We start from the raw sequence: 17,728 nt of genomic DNA, 5'->3' as shown, positions 1-17,728 counted from the left end.
TTTATTTATATGTCACTATATACAAAAAAATCTAAATGGAGAAAGAAATTTGTATTTCAGTGTGTGAGCATCATTCTGTACTATGCAAGTGGGGACTTGTGTCGCTCAATACTATCTAAGTGGGGACTATGAAGACTGCTGTCCATCAACGCTCCCCAAGGAACTTGATAGAGCTTGAACAGTTTTGTAAAGAAGAATGGTCAAATATTGCCAAATCTAGGTGTGCAAAGTTGGTAGAGACCTATCCCAACAGACTCACAGCTGTAATTGCTGCCAAAGGTGCTTCCACCAAGTATTAACTCAGGGGGGTGGAGACTTATCCAATTGAATATGAATATTTTTTAGAAATATGATAAGGTATTATATAAACAGAATTACAGCCAAATTATTGATGATAGTGTACACTAATTATACCAATTACCTACCATGCATTTTGCAATCATACTTGTATTACACTAACACACAAACTGTTGTTATCTACAGTATGTGGGCACTTCCTTGTAGAAGGATTCTGAAAAACCTGAAAAAAGAAAAATGAATGCTGTTGGCAATGTTATTGGACTCTATAAAGTGCAGAAAATGGTATGCTAGATTTTAATCACACACTTTGGTAAAGTTTCTTTCTTTAGTTGTTGTTAAATGCCATACATTTCATGTGTAGGAGCCAGAGTGCAGTTATGTGTGTGTTTTAACACTGTCGAAGTGGAACCACAAAAAATAATTTAAAGAGTTCAACTCATCCAATAATAAAGTGAGTAAAAACACATTTATTTGTTGAAAATACAAGAGAGCAACTTATTTGTAGACATTCAAACCAAAAGTATTAACATGCACAAGTTTTTTTTTTGTTGTTTTTTTTTTAAAACAGAATTTTGATTCAGTCGTGACTGGAAAGCTGTAAAATATTACTTGTACAACAGAATAAACTCAATCAAGAGAAATACATGGCTTTGATTACTGTGGATAGATAGATAGATAGATAGATAGATAGATAGATAGATAGATAGATAGATAGATAGATACTTTTTACTTTTTCAAAAGACTTTATTGACTTTTGGTACAAAACACAACAAGAACAAAAAATTACATTATTTTTTCTTTAAATATTCACAAGACAAAATTTAAAACATTAAGTCATTATAAATAAATAAATATTATAAATATATATTAAGGGTTTCTCCTTCAGTCTCACTGAGCACACCCCCAATACACCAATTTAATTGGAAAGAGTCTAAGTCGTGTATCATGCGGTGATAACTGAAATCCAGCTTGATTCTACTAATCACCAGCATTCTAAAAACAGTAAGAGCATCTGTTTCCCCAACCTGGGCAATTTGAGCTTTTCTAGATTTTAAAATGGAGAGCTTGGCCTGCCCCAAAAGGAAGTTAAGTAGCTGGCACAGATGTTTCTTTTCCTTAATATAAGGCACACCAAAAACAAAAACACATTCGGAAAAGACCACATTCAGTTTAACAAATACATTATTGAGTACAGAAAAAAGAGAAAACAATCTTTTACAAAAGATGAAACTATGAAAGACAGTCTCTCTTTGTAAACAAAAAGGACATTTGTCAGATACCTTTGGGTCTAGTATGCAGAGGTAGGCATTAACAGCGAGAATCGTGTGCAAGAGTCTCCACTGTAGATCTCCCAGCCTCTTTGACAGGGGGGGTTTATAGAAGCTTCTCCAAGCCGGCCTGACCTGCTCCTCCACCTCCAACTGCTCTCTCCAAGATGTATCTGGAAGGCCCTGTAAATGCTTCTTGTGTCTTAGCTTAACACATAAGTCATACAGTGTGTGCCCCTTCACACTTGACAGGGGGAGATCTGTCAAGTTCTCGATTTTAAATAAATGCCCTTTGTCTCCTGTGTCTCGGCTGATAGCTGGGGAGATCTGTATGAAGGGGAAAGGTGTTTCACAGGGGAAAGAGATACAGTTAGTAAAGCCCTTTCTTAGAGTCTCATTCTGTGCATTTGATAATGCTGCATGAATCTGGGAAAGCAGCAACCCAGCTACCCTCACAGACCGCAACCCCAAGGTTAAAGACAAACTCTGTGGACTTTTCCAATTAAAACTCTCCAGATCTAAAACATGGCGTAACTTGATGACCCTGGCCTTTATCATTACATTTGTAAAAGCCTGCGATTTTAACATTTCACCTTCAAATGAGGATTAAAAACCAGAGGTCTCTCCAAAAGCCAGTAAAAATCTAAAGCTTCTTCATCCAGACCCACCCTCAGACTCTGCCATGCTTTCAACACACTCTGATAGTAGGCTGGTAGTTTGGAGCAAACAAACACAGCAGTGTCTAAAAAGAAAATATGCTTCCCAAGACCCAGCCCTCCAACTTGACGAAAGAAGAGTAAAGCCACGTCAACCCAGGGAGGCTTCTCACTGCTATAGAGCATTTTTTGGACAGCCTGCAGTCCAAAAGCAGCAATCCTGCTGGACAGGTCCATCAATCCCTGACCCCCTTCATCCAGAGGTAGGTACAATATGCTTTGCCTTAGCCAATGCAGTCCATCCCAGAAAAAACTTAAAAATTCACTCTGGATTTTTTTCAAAAATGCCTGGTCAGGTTCTACACATATGCACCTGTGCCAGAGCATGGAAGCAGCCAAGTTGCTTATTATTAAAACTCTGCCCCTATACGAGAGCTGTGGCAAAACCCAGCGCCACCTCTGCAAACGCCCCCGTATTGCCTCCAAAACTCCCTCCCAGTTCCTCTCAGCTGCTCTCGCACCTCCCAAAAAAACCCCTAGGTGTCTAAAGTCTTCCCGGCTCCACAGCAATCCACCAGGCAACACTGGAGGCCCAGGCTTCATCCATTTCCCAAGTAAGAAAGCCCCACTCTTCAACCAATTAATTCTAGCAGATGAGACTCTTTCAAAAAGCTGTTGACTGTCACAGAGTTTATCAACATCTGCCTGGCTGGTTATAAAAACTGAGATGTCATCTGCATAGGCAGATACTTTTATGGGCTGAGCCAGACTACCTGGGATGGAGAGCCCTGTTAGAACATGCCTGAGCCTGCAAATAAGGGGTTCGATGGACAGGGAATAGAGCATTCCCGAAAGAGGGCAGCCTTGTCTGATACCCCTGTGAACTGGGAAAGGTGCACTCAGCTCCCCGTTGATCTTCAGCAGGCTGAAAATGTCACAGTACAGGAACTGTATGTGGGATAGAAATCCCAGGCCAAATCCAAAGGCTTCAAATACCTTCCATAAGTACTTGTGATCGACTCTGTCAAAGGCTTTCTCCTGATCAAGAGAGATAAGCCCGGCAGGGAAACCGAAGAGCTCAGAGGCAGCCAATGTGTCTCGAATTAAAAAAAATACTGTCAAAAATGCTTCTACTGGGCACGCAGTAGGTTTGGTCAGGATGAATAATATAAATAAAACTGTGTTGGCGCATCCACCTCTGCAAGGTATTGCACTCTAGACCTCACCAGCGCCCCCTGCACTTTGACATTCAGTAGCTCAGCCAGCTGCTGTTTTTTATTTTTGAGGTCTTGAATCGTCCTACTATTGGGATTAGACTGTAGAGCTCCCTGAAGCTCCAACATGTCTCTATCCAGCTCTTCCAGAGTCTCAGTCATCCTCTTTGTGGCATTAGCAGTGTACTGCTGACAGAACAACCTGACCTGCACCTTCCCCACATCCCACCACTGAGCCAGAGAAGAAAAAGCAGATTTCTGCTCTCTCCACCGGTTCCATAGAAAAGTTAGGCATTCTTTAAAATGTGTATCTTTCAGCAGCTGAATGTTAAAATGCCAGTAAGAACGTTTTGTCATTTGGGAAGGCAATAAAACATGAACTGTTAAAAGACTGTGATCGGAAAGACCGGTGGGAGAAATAAAACACTTGGTAAACAGGCTAAAATGCTGCTTAAAAGTATAAAAACGGTCTAATCTCGCTAAGGAGACCGTCTTTTCACACACTTTGACCCATGTGTACTGTCTATTTGTGCCATTGAATGCTTTCCACACGTCAGACAAGTTGTGCTTATTTAAAATCATTAAAAGCTCTTTGGCAGACTGTGGGTGTGGCTCAGGGTGATTTCGATCATCTAAACAATGTACAGTGCAGTTAAAATCACCGGCTAAAAACAGGACTTCCTCACTTCCACAACCGTTCAGAACTGTATCTAAAATCTGAAAAAAAGCAATCCGTTCTCTGCCCTCATTTGGTGCGTAAATATTAATAAAGACAAGCGAGATTTCACCGACTTTCGCTTGCACTTTAAGTAACCGCCCCTTCACTACCTCAGTGACATCATAAGAAACTGGTTTAACTTTTGAAAAAAGGACTGCCACCCCAGCACTCACACTAGATCCGTGACTAAAAACAGTCTCCCCCTTCCAATCCCTGGCCCAGTCCATTTGATTCCTAGAATCAGTGTGTGTCTCTTGCAACAAAATTACTTTAAAATCTTTCTGCTCCAGATACTCAAACAACGCGGCTCTCTTTAAATCATCCCTACACCCGTTTATATTTAATGACCCAATCTTAAGAGAGCTCATGTTAGGGAGAGATAGAAAGATACAAACAAGAAAGAAGGAAAGAAACCACTTATCCATGGGAGAAAATTGAAAAAAACGGTCAACTATTTTAAGCAGTTTTAGACTGCTTATTAACCTTTGCAATTAGGTTCTTTAGACGCCAGCGCTCCTGCTCAGAAAGACCAGAGCCTGAAACTTTCTGTAACAAAAAACGTGCCGACAGTAAAAACATTTTAATATTAGGAAAATGGTCTTCAACGCTGACCCCCCTCCTACCTTTAGTAAGTTCTAAAAACGTTTTAATACTGCCCACGCTTTAACCAGCCTCGGTGCAAGGGGGCTCTGCCGTCAGCGAACAATCAGTCTGACTCCCCTCCTCCTCACTGTCAAACTCTGAGCTCTCCTCGAGATCCTTACAGGCAATACTAACACTCCACGGTGTGCTCTCGCGGCTTTTTTCAGGTTGAGAGCTATCAGATATACTTGAACCATCATCCGTGTAATTTGCTTTTTTCTTAGTGACGACATCTGCAGTCACTTTTCTCTGCCTCTTTTTTCTTGGGACTTTAAAATGAAACGCCCCGCCACTCGCTTCCTGCTCCTCACTACGCTCCATTCTCAGACTCTTATCGTCTCTATCAGTTTCTGTCAGTTCGTCTTTCTCTACCTGAGTCTCCATTTCTGACTCAGCAGAGACACCTGCTTTCTCAATCTGGTCACTACTTTTCTGTTCCACACTGACGCTTGCTGCAGCAGCTGCAGCCAGTGTGGAAGTCTCACCAGTATTAGTGACAGTAAGCCCACTGCCCGGTTTTTCAACCCCGGCCGACTCACTCACACTCTCCTCAGCGTTGCTGTCCCGATTCAGACTCCCGCCAGCCTGCACTGTGTCCTGCACCTTACTTCCCTCTTTAGCCGGGGTTTCAGAAACCACGGAACTGCTCTCAGCTCCACGCTCCTCCGGCTGCCCAGCTTCTTCTCTCTCCCCTTGCTCACCCTCATTCTCCTCGCCCGCATTACCTCCTTTCTCAGGACAGTTCTTAACAATGTGTCCCTCCTTTTTACAGTGAAAACATCGCATTACATCAGTACTGGCAAAAATGACATATTCAATATCATCTGCCTTGAATTTAAGTGCAACGTTCAGTTCCTGATTCACGTCATTAAAAATCATATTGACATGTCTTCGGAACGACACTATATGCTTTAACTGCAGGGATTTGCAGCCAATCGGTATTCTCTTGGGGCTGGATACAATCTTACCATACCGGGAAAGCGCACGCTCAATTAAATCATTTTTTAGAAACGGAGGGACATTCGAAAGAATGACTCTTCGGGACGGTACAGACAGCGGTGTAACCGCAACAAAAGTATCGTTTACAACAATGCCTTTTTCAACAGCCTTTGCAACAAGACTGGTATCACATAAAAAAGCAACAATTGCTCTATTCATTCGAGACGCAGACACAATACGCTCACACCCAACCACATTACCTAAAGCTAGCACACACTGTTCCAATGAGGTAAACCCCTCCGTCACCATTTTTACCCCATGGCGGCGGCTTAGCTTTTCAAACATAAAGTTTGGGGGAGATTCCCTCGCCTTTGAATTGGCCATACTGGCCTATTAAGCTGACAAAAAGTCAGCTTATTTGTTGACAAACACCCCAGAAAACAAAACCCGATATAACACCTATAAGAAAAAGTAAATAACCATAAAGCAAAAAGTAAGAAAAAACAAACGCTCACCTACTCACTCTACACACCTCTCACTCTCCTGCAGCAGTACACACTCACTCCTCACTCTCCCAGCATGCACCACTAGATAGATAGATAGATAGATAGATAGATAGATAGATAGATAGATAGATATTCACCCGAACAGTAATAACAAAAAGATAAACAATGAGACTTATACGGGGTGCTCATGTAACCCTAATAATAATAATAATAATAATAATAATAATAATAATAATCCCAAACCGTGACAGCCCAGCCAATCCATCGAAAATGGGGATCTCACCCAGTGTTTCCTCAGACCTGCCACGCTTGAAGTTTCCAAGCAGAGAGGAAAACAGAGGGGAAGATTTGTAAACAACTGGCCTCGTCACTGATGCCACTCTCAGGATAAAAAGTAATTGTAATCTGTAGTTTGTTCCTTTTGTTTGTATTAAGTTAACCGGATACTTTAAGGATGGCGAATGGTTGATTTAAAGTAGATATTTTTCTAACAAACCAAAAGTGTACTGTTAAATGAATCTTCCTTGCAGCCGTGCAAACTTCCCCCTCAAAAATCACCACCTCCCATCCCAGGAAGCATTTGTCTTATTTAAAGACAACATGAGGCACTTACTGCAATAATCATACTGATTAAGTTCAATAAGCCCCTTGCAAAGGTAATTAATAAAACACCTGAATAGAATCAGAATTTAAATGCTGAGAGTTAAAGGAAAGGTTCACGATGTTTTAAAAAGAGAAACCGGTGCAGAGACAACCCACTAAAACAAACAGAACAGAATATTGCCACAGAATATTGCCACTAAACCAAGATAGCTTTACCTTAAGAATCTGAAAAGCCCACTTTACATCAAGAACAAAATTGTTAAATCTAGCAATTAAATAGATAATTAATTTTACCTGTCCAGGTATCCTGACACTCAATTACGAGCAGCAGGCAGCCAGTTACTTATGCTGCATTGATGTAGCTGGTGCTACAACCATTGGTCACTCCGTGATACAAGGGAAAAACTGTCAGTGTTAAAGGGCAAGTCTCATTTATGCTTTATAATATTAATTTAAATATACAACATATCCAATTCCAATAACAAAGAAAATATCTGAAATGTGTGCTTACCTTTGCTTGTTAGCGAAAAGGTTGTGCCATTGAGCTCTCATGTTGCTTGCAAAATGACATAGTAGTGGAGTAGAAACCCATAAGGTGCCATAAAAAATAAAAAAAATAAAAACATCTATAGTTTCTAAAACTTATGTGGGCATAGTTCATTTTGTCTAGTTTAACATCTGTCTCATGAATTTGGTGATCGGCCCAGGTTTTTGGGTACAGATTGTATTATGCACATATTTAGAGAAGAACTCTTGACTGCACTACAACGTAATGTTCCAGTAGGATTCTGGAAAGAAGCAGGTAGCCTGTATATAGACTCCTTATAAAAAGTCATAAAGCCAATCCAGATCTTATACAAAAATCCCTATTGGTACTCATACCTGTTGCAAGTTATAAAGGTGAAGCTGGTAGCTGTTATTGACTGAATTCAATTTTTTGATGTGGTTCTTTGATGGGTTTTTTATTGCTCTTTTTATACTATTTGGACTTTTTGGTCTAATTTTTCTTTCACAGTGAACTTCTAAAATATTGTGTCTGTACTCCTTCAAACTAGCAGATAACTGTATGCATTTATAATAAGAATTAATTAGATGCATTTAATTAAGGTGTTTATGCATGACTAGTACAGGTCAAAGTGTTGAGTGGTCGCTTTAGTTGAAAAGGATGTTAATCAAAGATCAGCCATGCTTACTTTGTTGCTATGGCAGCACAAAACTGTGCACCGTTGAAAGGTTTATAAATAAGCCAGGGGCAGTAACAGGGGGAGACCTGTACTGACTCTTCTGATGTGTTCCAAGTGTTGCAGGAAGAGGGCAGCAGCCCGTCAGTATTCGCCTGTTGATCATGGCAGTGACACGGAGAGGTGGGAGAGTGGGTGTGTGGGCTTTCCTTCTCTCTGAATGGCTGAGAGGCGGGTCTTGGGGGAATTGCTGGCCCTATAAGATAACATTCTGCTGTTCCCTCAGGTCTGCCCTCTGAGATGTACTAAGCGTATGGAAGCCCTGGTCCAGGATCGAGGACTGCGGGGATGGAAATCCCAACGAAAAGAAAAGAAAAATAATTAGCGGTAGCGGGGAAAACCTTGGGCAGCCCCGATAAACATTTGTATAGAAGGCTGAGGGGGGCCTTGAGTGTAGGACGGAGACCCGGGCCGTGTGGGTTGCGATGGTTGGGGAAAGCTGCCGAGCGCAGCACCTTTTATTTTGTAGTTTGGTTTATTGTGCTTTATTTTCCCTGTTCCTTTCGCCTTTGGATTATTCTTGTGTTTGAGCACCTGTGTTCTGTACCGCTCCCGGTATAGTTGTGGCTCTGTCTGTACCATCGCTGGTAAGGTAGACCACAGACAATAGCGCCCTCTGCGGGCTGAAAAGAAAGTACCTTCCCATAATAAAACTGGGCACCTGTGCGGTGTTCCCAATTACCTCTGTGTCTCCTGTGTGTCAGTGATCTACCTACCACCCTTCCACAGACAGCAAAAAAGAGACTGTGATTAAGGAAATAGCAAGGTAAGATAGAAGCCAGGATAATTCATGTAATCTTATTAAGTTGTGTTGAAAATGGCCCTTTATTTAAGGGACTTTCAGTAGAAAAATCAGTATGATTTAAGAGTAAAGGTAAAATGCGTGCAGGAAAACATGTGTAATTACAGAAAATTGTAATTATAGCATACATTTTTACATTACTAAATTAAATATATCATGCCTTACAGGTTAAATAGGGTCCAGCACTCCCTTATCATCTCACAGCATTTGTCTGATTTCACAAAGTCTAACTTACACAGAATCATTACATACAGACTAACCATCATGATTACAGAAAATGCAGTATTATAAAATGTTAAATGTCTGTCGTAGAACATTGGTATTTGGATATGATTGAATATTGCCACAACACTACGCCGTATGTGGAGGCAACACCATTCTAGGGCTATGAATCATCTATAACCATTAAACCATGTCCATAACCACTCAGCTGTTCTAAATGTAGAAACACTAAAAGAAGCATAATAAATAGAATAACAAATGCTTTGACTAGAAGTCGTTTTCAATCTCTTCAATGTTGAAATAAGTTTTATATTTATATCGCTGAATGATGTTGACTCCATCTCTGATTGATAAAGTATGAACAATCTCTTTCCATTAAGAGGAATGTGTGTGTACTAATTGTCTAGACCTTGTCACCTACAGTACAGGACCTGATTAGAAATTAGGATGCAGCTGTGTCATTTAGTGGTTGTCCAAAATGATCATCAAATACATCAAGCATACACAGCATGCACTTTTTCAAGACCCACCCTCTCTAAACACACACACGCACACAAAAAGCATAATTAAATAAAGATAGTTTACACAAAAATCTATCAAGCCCTAGATTTTCAAAATAAAATGTAATTACTCATCATAGTGGAAGTGAAAAAATTGACACTCCCTGATTTCCGTTGTCCTATACTGAGCACAAACACACAGGCATTCAGGTAATGCTGATCTCAATATAGGGTTCTTGTGCACAACAGTTGTCTGTCTGGTGCGGAATTTGAGCACCTGTTCAAAATGTGATCTTCTTTTTCTCTCTATTGAAAACACTTTATTTTGTTCTTCTATTGATCATTGTCTGCGAGACTACTTGGCTAAAGTAATTTTAAAGTAAATTCTATTGCTTTCATGGAGGGCTAGACCCCCTGTGACAGGATGGCTTCAGTGATGACGTCAGACCAGAAACACAGACTCAGGAAGTAGCTGGTGAAACTGAGTGCTACGGCGATCAGCTATTTTATTAAATAATAAAATAAACAACAAATTTAAACAAACAACAAACAATAAGGCACAAGGGCCAAACAAATAAACAAATAAGTCTTGTGCTGGTGAAAACTAGCACGCTTAGCAGTTGTTTCTATTTAGCTTTCTCTCTCCTTGCTCGCTCTCCCGTACTCTCCTCTGTACACTACCCCCTAGGGTAGAGAGCTGCAGGTTTATATACAGTGACCATCTCCCGATTAGCAACAATTAATCAATGAATTAACTATGGAGATGGTCACTGTCTGCACAAGTTTAATAAGGATGCGTGACTGTCAGCTAGCTAAATAAATCACTAGCTGATCAGTCACGCATCCTCACAAGGTTTTTAAAAACACAAAAACAATAACAAATACGTGGCGCTTTTATCCGCGCCGCGAACAATAATACAAATAATAATAAAACAGTGCACAAATATATATAGGGGCGGGACATTCCCTCACACACCCCCAAAACTTTTGTGTGTATTTTATTTATATTAAAAACAAATACCATATTTGTGTCAAATGAAATTGTATTTTTGTAGGCCTAGTTAGTTTGTTTTGGCAAAGAACCTGAGTAGAATTTTGTGACAGTCAGAATCTTCCAATCTACTGTAGTATTATTTTTCTTAGTTTACAGAAGCTTTTCTTTATGGTACGGTACGGCATGGTACTTTTTGGACAGTGAAGGTATGCCTTCTGGCAAAGAGTCCAAAAAAGACTAGATTGAAGTAAACAGAAAAAATAATGATATTTTACATTAACATTATGACAAGAAACTGTAATTTTAAATTACAAACAACTGCCGGTAACAACCCCCTGTTAATAGGAGCAGTACAATGTTTCGCAGATGTGCAAATATGCATTTGAGTGCTTGAAAAGTTTGCGTTTTATCTTCACCAACAACGTTTAATTGATGGACTCCCCAGTGACTAAGTGGTCTATTAAGGGGAAGCTTCATTTGTTGCAGCAGTTCCAATTGGGAAAGGTTAATGCACAGTACTTTGAATATCAAAGCCTGATAACAGAGATCAAAGAACAATCAAAGACTAACCTGACAGTAGAATGCGTAATTAATCTGTTTAACATAAATGATGAGATCACACAGTGATTAAGTTAATTCTACATGTAACTTGTATAAAAGGTGCTTCACTGCTGCAGATGCCCCACATTATGGCTCATTAGGAATGAAATTATAGTAGATCCACAAACCGTTCAGACAGAGATTAACAAAGTTTTTTGCCAAACACAAAATGTATCCATTTCCAGTTCAATATAAACCTGGAATAGTCAGTATCTTTAGCATTATTTTGTTGTGACTGAAGATCATAATCCTGTCTCCAGGTTATTTACATACCATACTCCCCCCTCCCATCCAACAATACTAATTCTTAAATATCCATGTCCCAAAGGCAACCTTGTGTAAATGTGGTACACATTGCAGGAGCAAGTATGAAATGTAAATAATAATCAACGATTATTATATGTTTAAAAATCCATTTTATTACCACTTTATTAACAATAGCAGTGTTATCAGTGGTCCTCCTTTTCTTTGGTTGAAGATTTTGGGGTTTTTGCTTGTATTTTATACTTCAGTTCAAAACATGCAGATATTTCAAACAACACAATACATGAAAAGTCCCTCTTGCTTCTTTGTACTTAATCACTCCAATGGCCTAAATGCCATAAGACCACATGATCTAAAGCTAAGGTACCAGGATGCAGCAGTTTAACTATAATGCTTTATCTGAACAATCTATTGTACAGATTCTAAATGATGCTTTGTGAAGAAACTGAACCAAAAGATTCTCAGCACAGTAAAAGGGAGGCCAGCAGTAATGTTAATTAGATGTATAGAAATGGTTAGCATTGGTTATCACTCCTTTAACAAAACATTTAGATAATGACTGAGGATCAAAGCCAGATCTCTAGGCTCATATACCAATATTTAAACTCGTCCTGTGCAGTACTTGTTTAGATCACTTCACCACAGCTAAATCTCATTCCCGTGGCTGTGATTTCTTCTTCTTGGGATGTGAGTTAAGAATGTATACTAATGGTGTGCAAGATCTTCCCTGTATGCTTTGATTGTTACTGCTTTAACTAAAATGTGATCATTTTGAACATACCTGTTTATATGTAACTTCCTCCTAACTTGCCTTACCTTGTATTGCTGAAAAATGGTATTATAGAATCTGAAATCACTGTTAGTAATCAATCATCTCTGCAATTGAAGAGATCATTCTTCTCTATTCCCTTCTAACCAATATTTCAGTAAGGAAAAGTGGTACTATGCTTCTTCTGATTTTCACGAAACCTTTAAGCATAGTAAGCATAGACAGGAAGATGTGAAGGACTTTAATTTATGTTGTTATCTAGACATTGCGGTTTGAAATGTAAAGATCTTGAGATGTTTTGTTTTCCCTGTCCTCAATGGGCCACCATAGCATATAATGTCAACATACTTTGGATGACATTATTCTTTTATATCTTTTACATCAATTGTAAAGCTTGTGATTTTATATTGTGATATTATAAAATGGCTTGGATAAATTAAGTGCTGTAATTGGTTGAACAAGATCACATTACAGTAATCTTACATCATAGACCAACTCATTTAACTAATCTATTAATATCACTATGCCTTAATAGTAATACAAGTTTTTAGTGACAGGTTGAAACAAAAAAAAATTAACGTGGACTTTAAAACTGTGCTGAGTGTTTAATTGAATACAGTATTAAGGCATGTTCATGCTACAGTTAGAAATGCTGAAGGAAATTAATACAGCATATCAAGCTTTGAAAAGGTAGGGAACTACAATCCACTGAGAACAGTGTTGTGTATTAAGGAGAAATAACAACTCTGGTGTACCATATTACCAGTGTGTTTTTGTATAAACAAGGAAACAGCTAAGCTGTGCTAGTTAGGGACCGACTACAAAGTGTGTAGTAAGTATCTTCGTGAAAATATTTTTCACGAAGATACTTTGCTTGTTTTGTTTATTTGATTGTCACTGTAAATAAAAACACATTTGTTAAACTCCACTTGAAGTCTCCAAAGTGTGTCTATCCAATCAGCATCCTGGTCTTGGTTACGTTACCACAATTTGGAGGCAGTGATGGGATCCTGGTGGATTGTAGTGTAATTGCAGTTGAAAAAAAACAGTAAAATGGAAAACATACTTTGCTGCATGAGACCGCTGCACAGCAAGAAACCAATCACCGGAAAAGAGAACAGACGGTTGCCCAACAAGAGACAAACCAGTTGCTGGTCACCCAAACTGAGCAGGGGCAAGTGGAATGGCAAGATCTGGCAGAACCGGCAGACAGTAGCTGAAACTGCCCAAACCACTGTGAGGTCTATGAGACCTAACCATCTCCTCCAAAAGATGATCCCTGGTGACGACATGGAGAAGTACCTATTGGTGTTCCTGATAGGAGATGCCCAAAAGATTATTATGACCAGGACCAGAACGCTGCAGAGGATTACGACAGGCTGAAGGTGGAGATACTGGCCAGAGCAGGAGTGATGACTGCCGTAAGAGCACAGAGGTTCCACGCCTGGTGGTTCCAAGGGGAGCAAGGACCCAGGTCACAGATGTTTGACCTTGTTCACTTGGCCTGGCGATGGTTGCAACCGGAGGCCAATTCTACCACAAGGGTAACTGAAATCCTTGTAATGGATAGCTTTTTGTGAGCAATGCCATCTACCCTCCGAAAATGGGTCAGACAAGGAGATCCCGATACCTTGGATGACTTTGTGGCGCTTCTGGAGTGTGAGATCACCGCAGAGGAGTTGTCTCGTCAACTCGTCACTGACTCTTCCAGCTCGAAAAACCAGAGCTACAAAAACTCTGGTAAGACTGACGTGGGGTTTATAGGGGGCGCTGAAGAGTGGTTGAAAACCGGGAAGGGACTGGGGATGAAAGGGTTTACAATGGGGAATGACTCTGGGGATGGTTATAAAATGTACAGGTGTTACAGGTGCAATGAGTATGGTCACATCTCAGTGTCCCATTGAACCTGAGCCGATGCAATGCAGTGTGGGTAGTAATAACTATACTTGCGGGGTGGTAAACATTGTGAATACTGCTGTAGGAAGTCATCATTTTTTGGTTAACGTAAAAGTAAATAGAAAGGACGCTCAAGCTCTCGCCAATTCAGACAGTGCAGTGATGCTGGTTTCAACGATTTTTGTAGAATACCAAAAATTGGAAAATAATCTTAAAACTGGTATCACTTGTGTTCATGGTGATGTAAATTTCTACCCTTCCGTGTGGAGGTGTGTGTTGCGGTTTGGGGTAGTTCCAAAATTACCACACGCAATTATACTGGGTCAAGATTATCAAAGGTTTTTTACGACTTGGTCAAAATACAAAGGGAATTGGCTAACCCGTGGAAAAAGTTAACCTGAGTGAAATTGACTCAAAAGAGAGCTTGACGCAAATATTTACATTTACAGAGCCTGAGTTGTTTGTGACTGAACCTAAGAAAAGGAAGTCAAGTCGAGAACATAAAATTGACAAACACAGGGATGCTCCTATAGAAATGAATCAGGAAGCATTGGCTGGTGTAAGGGAGAAACGTGTTGGTAAAGGGGTGAGCAGTATGCAGTGTGGTCCAGTGGTTAAAGAAACAGGCTTGTAACCAAGAGGTCCCTGGTTCAAATCCCACCTCAGCCACTGACTCAATGTGTGACCCTGAGCAAGTCACTTAACCTCCTTGTGCTCTGTCTTTTGGGTGAGATGTAATTGTAAGTGACTCTGCAGCTGATGCATAGTTCACACACCCTAGTCTCTGTAAGTCGCCTTGGACAAAGGCGTCTGCTAAATAAACAAGTAATAATAAAAAAAGTAAAAGTGAGCACCCAGCGCACTGAACAGGATATTATTGATGAGACCAGGGAGCAACCGCTTACCATAAGTGAGGGAGGGGACCAGGAATTGTTGGACTAGTGGGTGGTTCCAAATTCACAGTTTGTCAGGGAACAGAACAATGACCCCACTTCAATAAATCTTAGACAAAAGGTGGTTGAGATTAATGGGGTGCCCAAAGAGGGGAGGAACCGGGTAAATGCAGATTATTATATTGTAAAGAATGTTTTTTTTTTATCAGGTAACTTGTTTGGAAAGGACCGAAGTTCAGCAGTTGTTGGTACCACAAACTCATAGGCTCCCAGTAATGCGGCTATGTATATAAAGAGGTAGAGCGTTTTTGCACTTCCTGCCCAGATTGCCAATTGACAAGTCCCTGCACACATTTCAAGCTTCATTAGTCTCTCCCCATTAGACTCTCCTCATTGTTGACGTCACCTTTGAACGTATTGCTATGGACCTGGTGGGGCCATTAACACGGTCATCACGGGGATGTGAATATATTTTAGTGGTGGTGGATTATGCCTCCGATATACTGAAGCCATCCCTTGCAAAATAATTGGTACAAATATTTACTAGAGTTGGGATTCCGTAAGAGATCTTAACTGATCAGGGAACCCCATTTGTGTCTGATGAAAAACACGCGTGAATTGTTACGAATTAAGCCTATTGTAATGTTAGTGTATCACCTCCAGACCGACTGATTGGTTGAAATGTTCAACCGCACTTTCAAAAACATGTTACGCAAAATAATTGACAAAGACAGAAATTGAGCAACACTTTTGCCGTATCTAATGTTTGCAGTCTGTGAGGTACCCCAGTCGTCCACAGGGTTCTCCCCATTTCAGCTGCTGTACTGCAGACAGCCATGGGGTATTTTAGACATTGCAAAAGAGATTTTGGAAGGTTAGACCAGGTCTGAGAAAAACATAATAGAGCATGTGTTACAAATGAGGGACAGAATTAAAAAGGTCACTCCTATTGTCAGAGAGCACCTGGAAAAGGCACAAGCCGCCCAGAAGACTATTTATAACTGGCAAGCTCAGGTCATAAACATTTTTCCAAGGGATAGAATAATGTTATTAGTCCCCACCCCAAGAGAGTAAACTCTTTGCATGGCGGCAAGGCCCATACAAGGTGCTGGAAGCTGTAGGTCAGGTAAACTACAAAAGCAGGCAGCTGGATCGCAGAAGGACCAAGCAAATTTACCACCTGAATCTCCTAAAGCCTGTTGCTTTATACTCTCGTTCACAACTATTGCAACCCCTTTAACGAAGCTAACAAAAGCTGAGGCTATGAACATGGTGAGGCAAAGAGGAAGCAGAAAGGGCTTTTAAAAAAATAGGGAATATTCTGTGTGAGGTCCCTGTTTTAATAGTACCTGATTTTAAGAAAATGTTTGTTTTTCAGACGGACACTTCAGAGGTTGGACTGGGGGCGGTGCTCTCACAGGCAATAGAGGGAGTAGAGCATCCAGTAATATTTCTTAGTAAAAAAAACTATTGCCAAGAAAGAGTGTTTGGCCACTTGCAGTCTTGGATGTGAGCTGAGATCTCGCGGGAAGGGTGGATACTAAAGTGAAGCACAGGCAAGTGGGGCGCGACCATTGCAAGGCTTGTCGGCGCTTGTAAGCGCATTGGAAACAGTCTGAAACAGTAATATATGTGCTTTTTTATGTCGTTTTTGTATAGAAAAAAAGATTAGCTGCTGGGTTGGAAGTAAATTAAGTGAATTGTTGGTGACTTCAGTTATCTGTATACTGTGTTTTGTTTTGAATATTTTTTGAGAGAAACTGAATTAGATTTTCAAAGAAGATTTTACAATAGCATAGCGTTTGCTGGATATAGTATTTTAATCATGGGTAAAATGAGTAGCAGTGCTGTGTTGTTTTTAATTGTCTATGTTGGAGATTTTCTTTTTTGTAACACAAAAGACTAGTGATTATGGAATTTTAGGCCTATAATCATTGTTGGACCTATAACCTATAGGGCAGCAGTGTGGAGTAGTGGTTAGGGCTCTGGACTCTTGACCGGAGGGTTGTGGGTTCAATCCCCAGTGGGGGACACTGCTGTTGTACCCTTGAGCAAGGTACTTTACCTAGATTGCTCCAGTAAAAAAAACAAAAAAAACCCAACTGTATAAATGGGTAATTGTATGTAAAAATAATGTGATATCTGTATAATGTGAAATAATGTGATATCCTGTAACAATTGTAAGTCGCCCTGGATAAGGGCGTCTGCTAAGAAATAAATAATAATAAAAATAATAATATAACCTGGGAACCGAAAGCTTTTTTACCACATTGGGGTCATATTGATGACAGAATACTAGTAAGTTGGACAGCAGTAATGACTCCATTTTGGTCCATGAGTTATTCCTGTTTAGATGTGACAAAAAAGTGTCTATAGTAACAACTCAGACTGCAAGCCGGACAAATTACTAAAATATTTCATTATATATTTACTTGTGCTGGGTGGTGATATAGATGGCATCGTTCAACGGGGGATAGTATTCAGCTGGCTTAATGGGCGTTTACACCGGATGCGGCTCGGCAAAAGCAATTGTTTTCAATGAAGGCGGTCAGACGATGCGGCACCGCAGAGCGGCAGGCAGAGGATAAACTACCAGCAGCCAATCAAGGAAAAGTAGGAGGCTCCTTTACGAGGAAGAAATAAAAAAATAATAAAATGGAGGAAAAGCTTGTGGTTCTTATTTCAGATTTTCCAGCGTTCT

This window comes from Acipenser ruthenus, chromosome 6 (assembly GCF_902713425.1).
Source record: "Acipenser ruthenus chromosome 6, fAciRut3.2 maternal haplotype, whole genome shotgun sequence".
NCBI lineage: Eukaryota > Metazoa > Chordata > Actinopteri > Acipenseriformes > Acipenseridae > Acipenser > Acipenser ruthenus.
The sequence above is the reverse complement of the archived record's forward strand: the minus strand, read 5'-3'. Positions refer to the sequence as shown.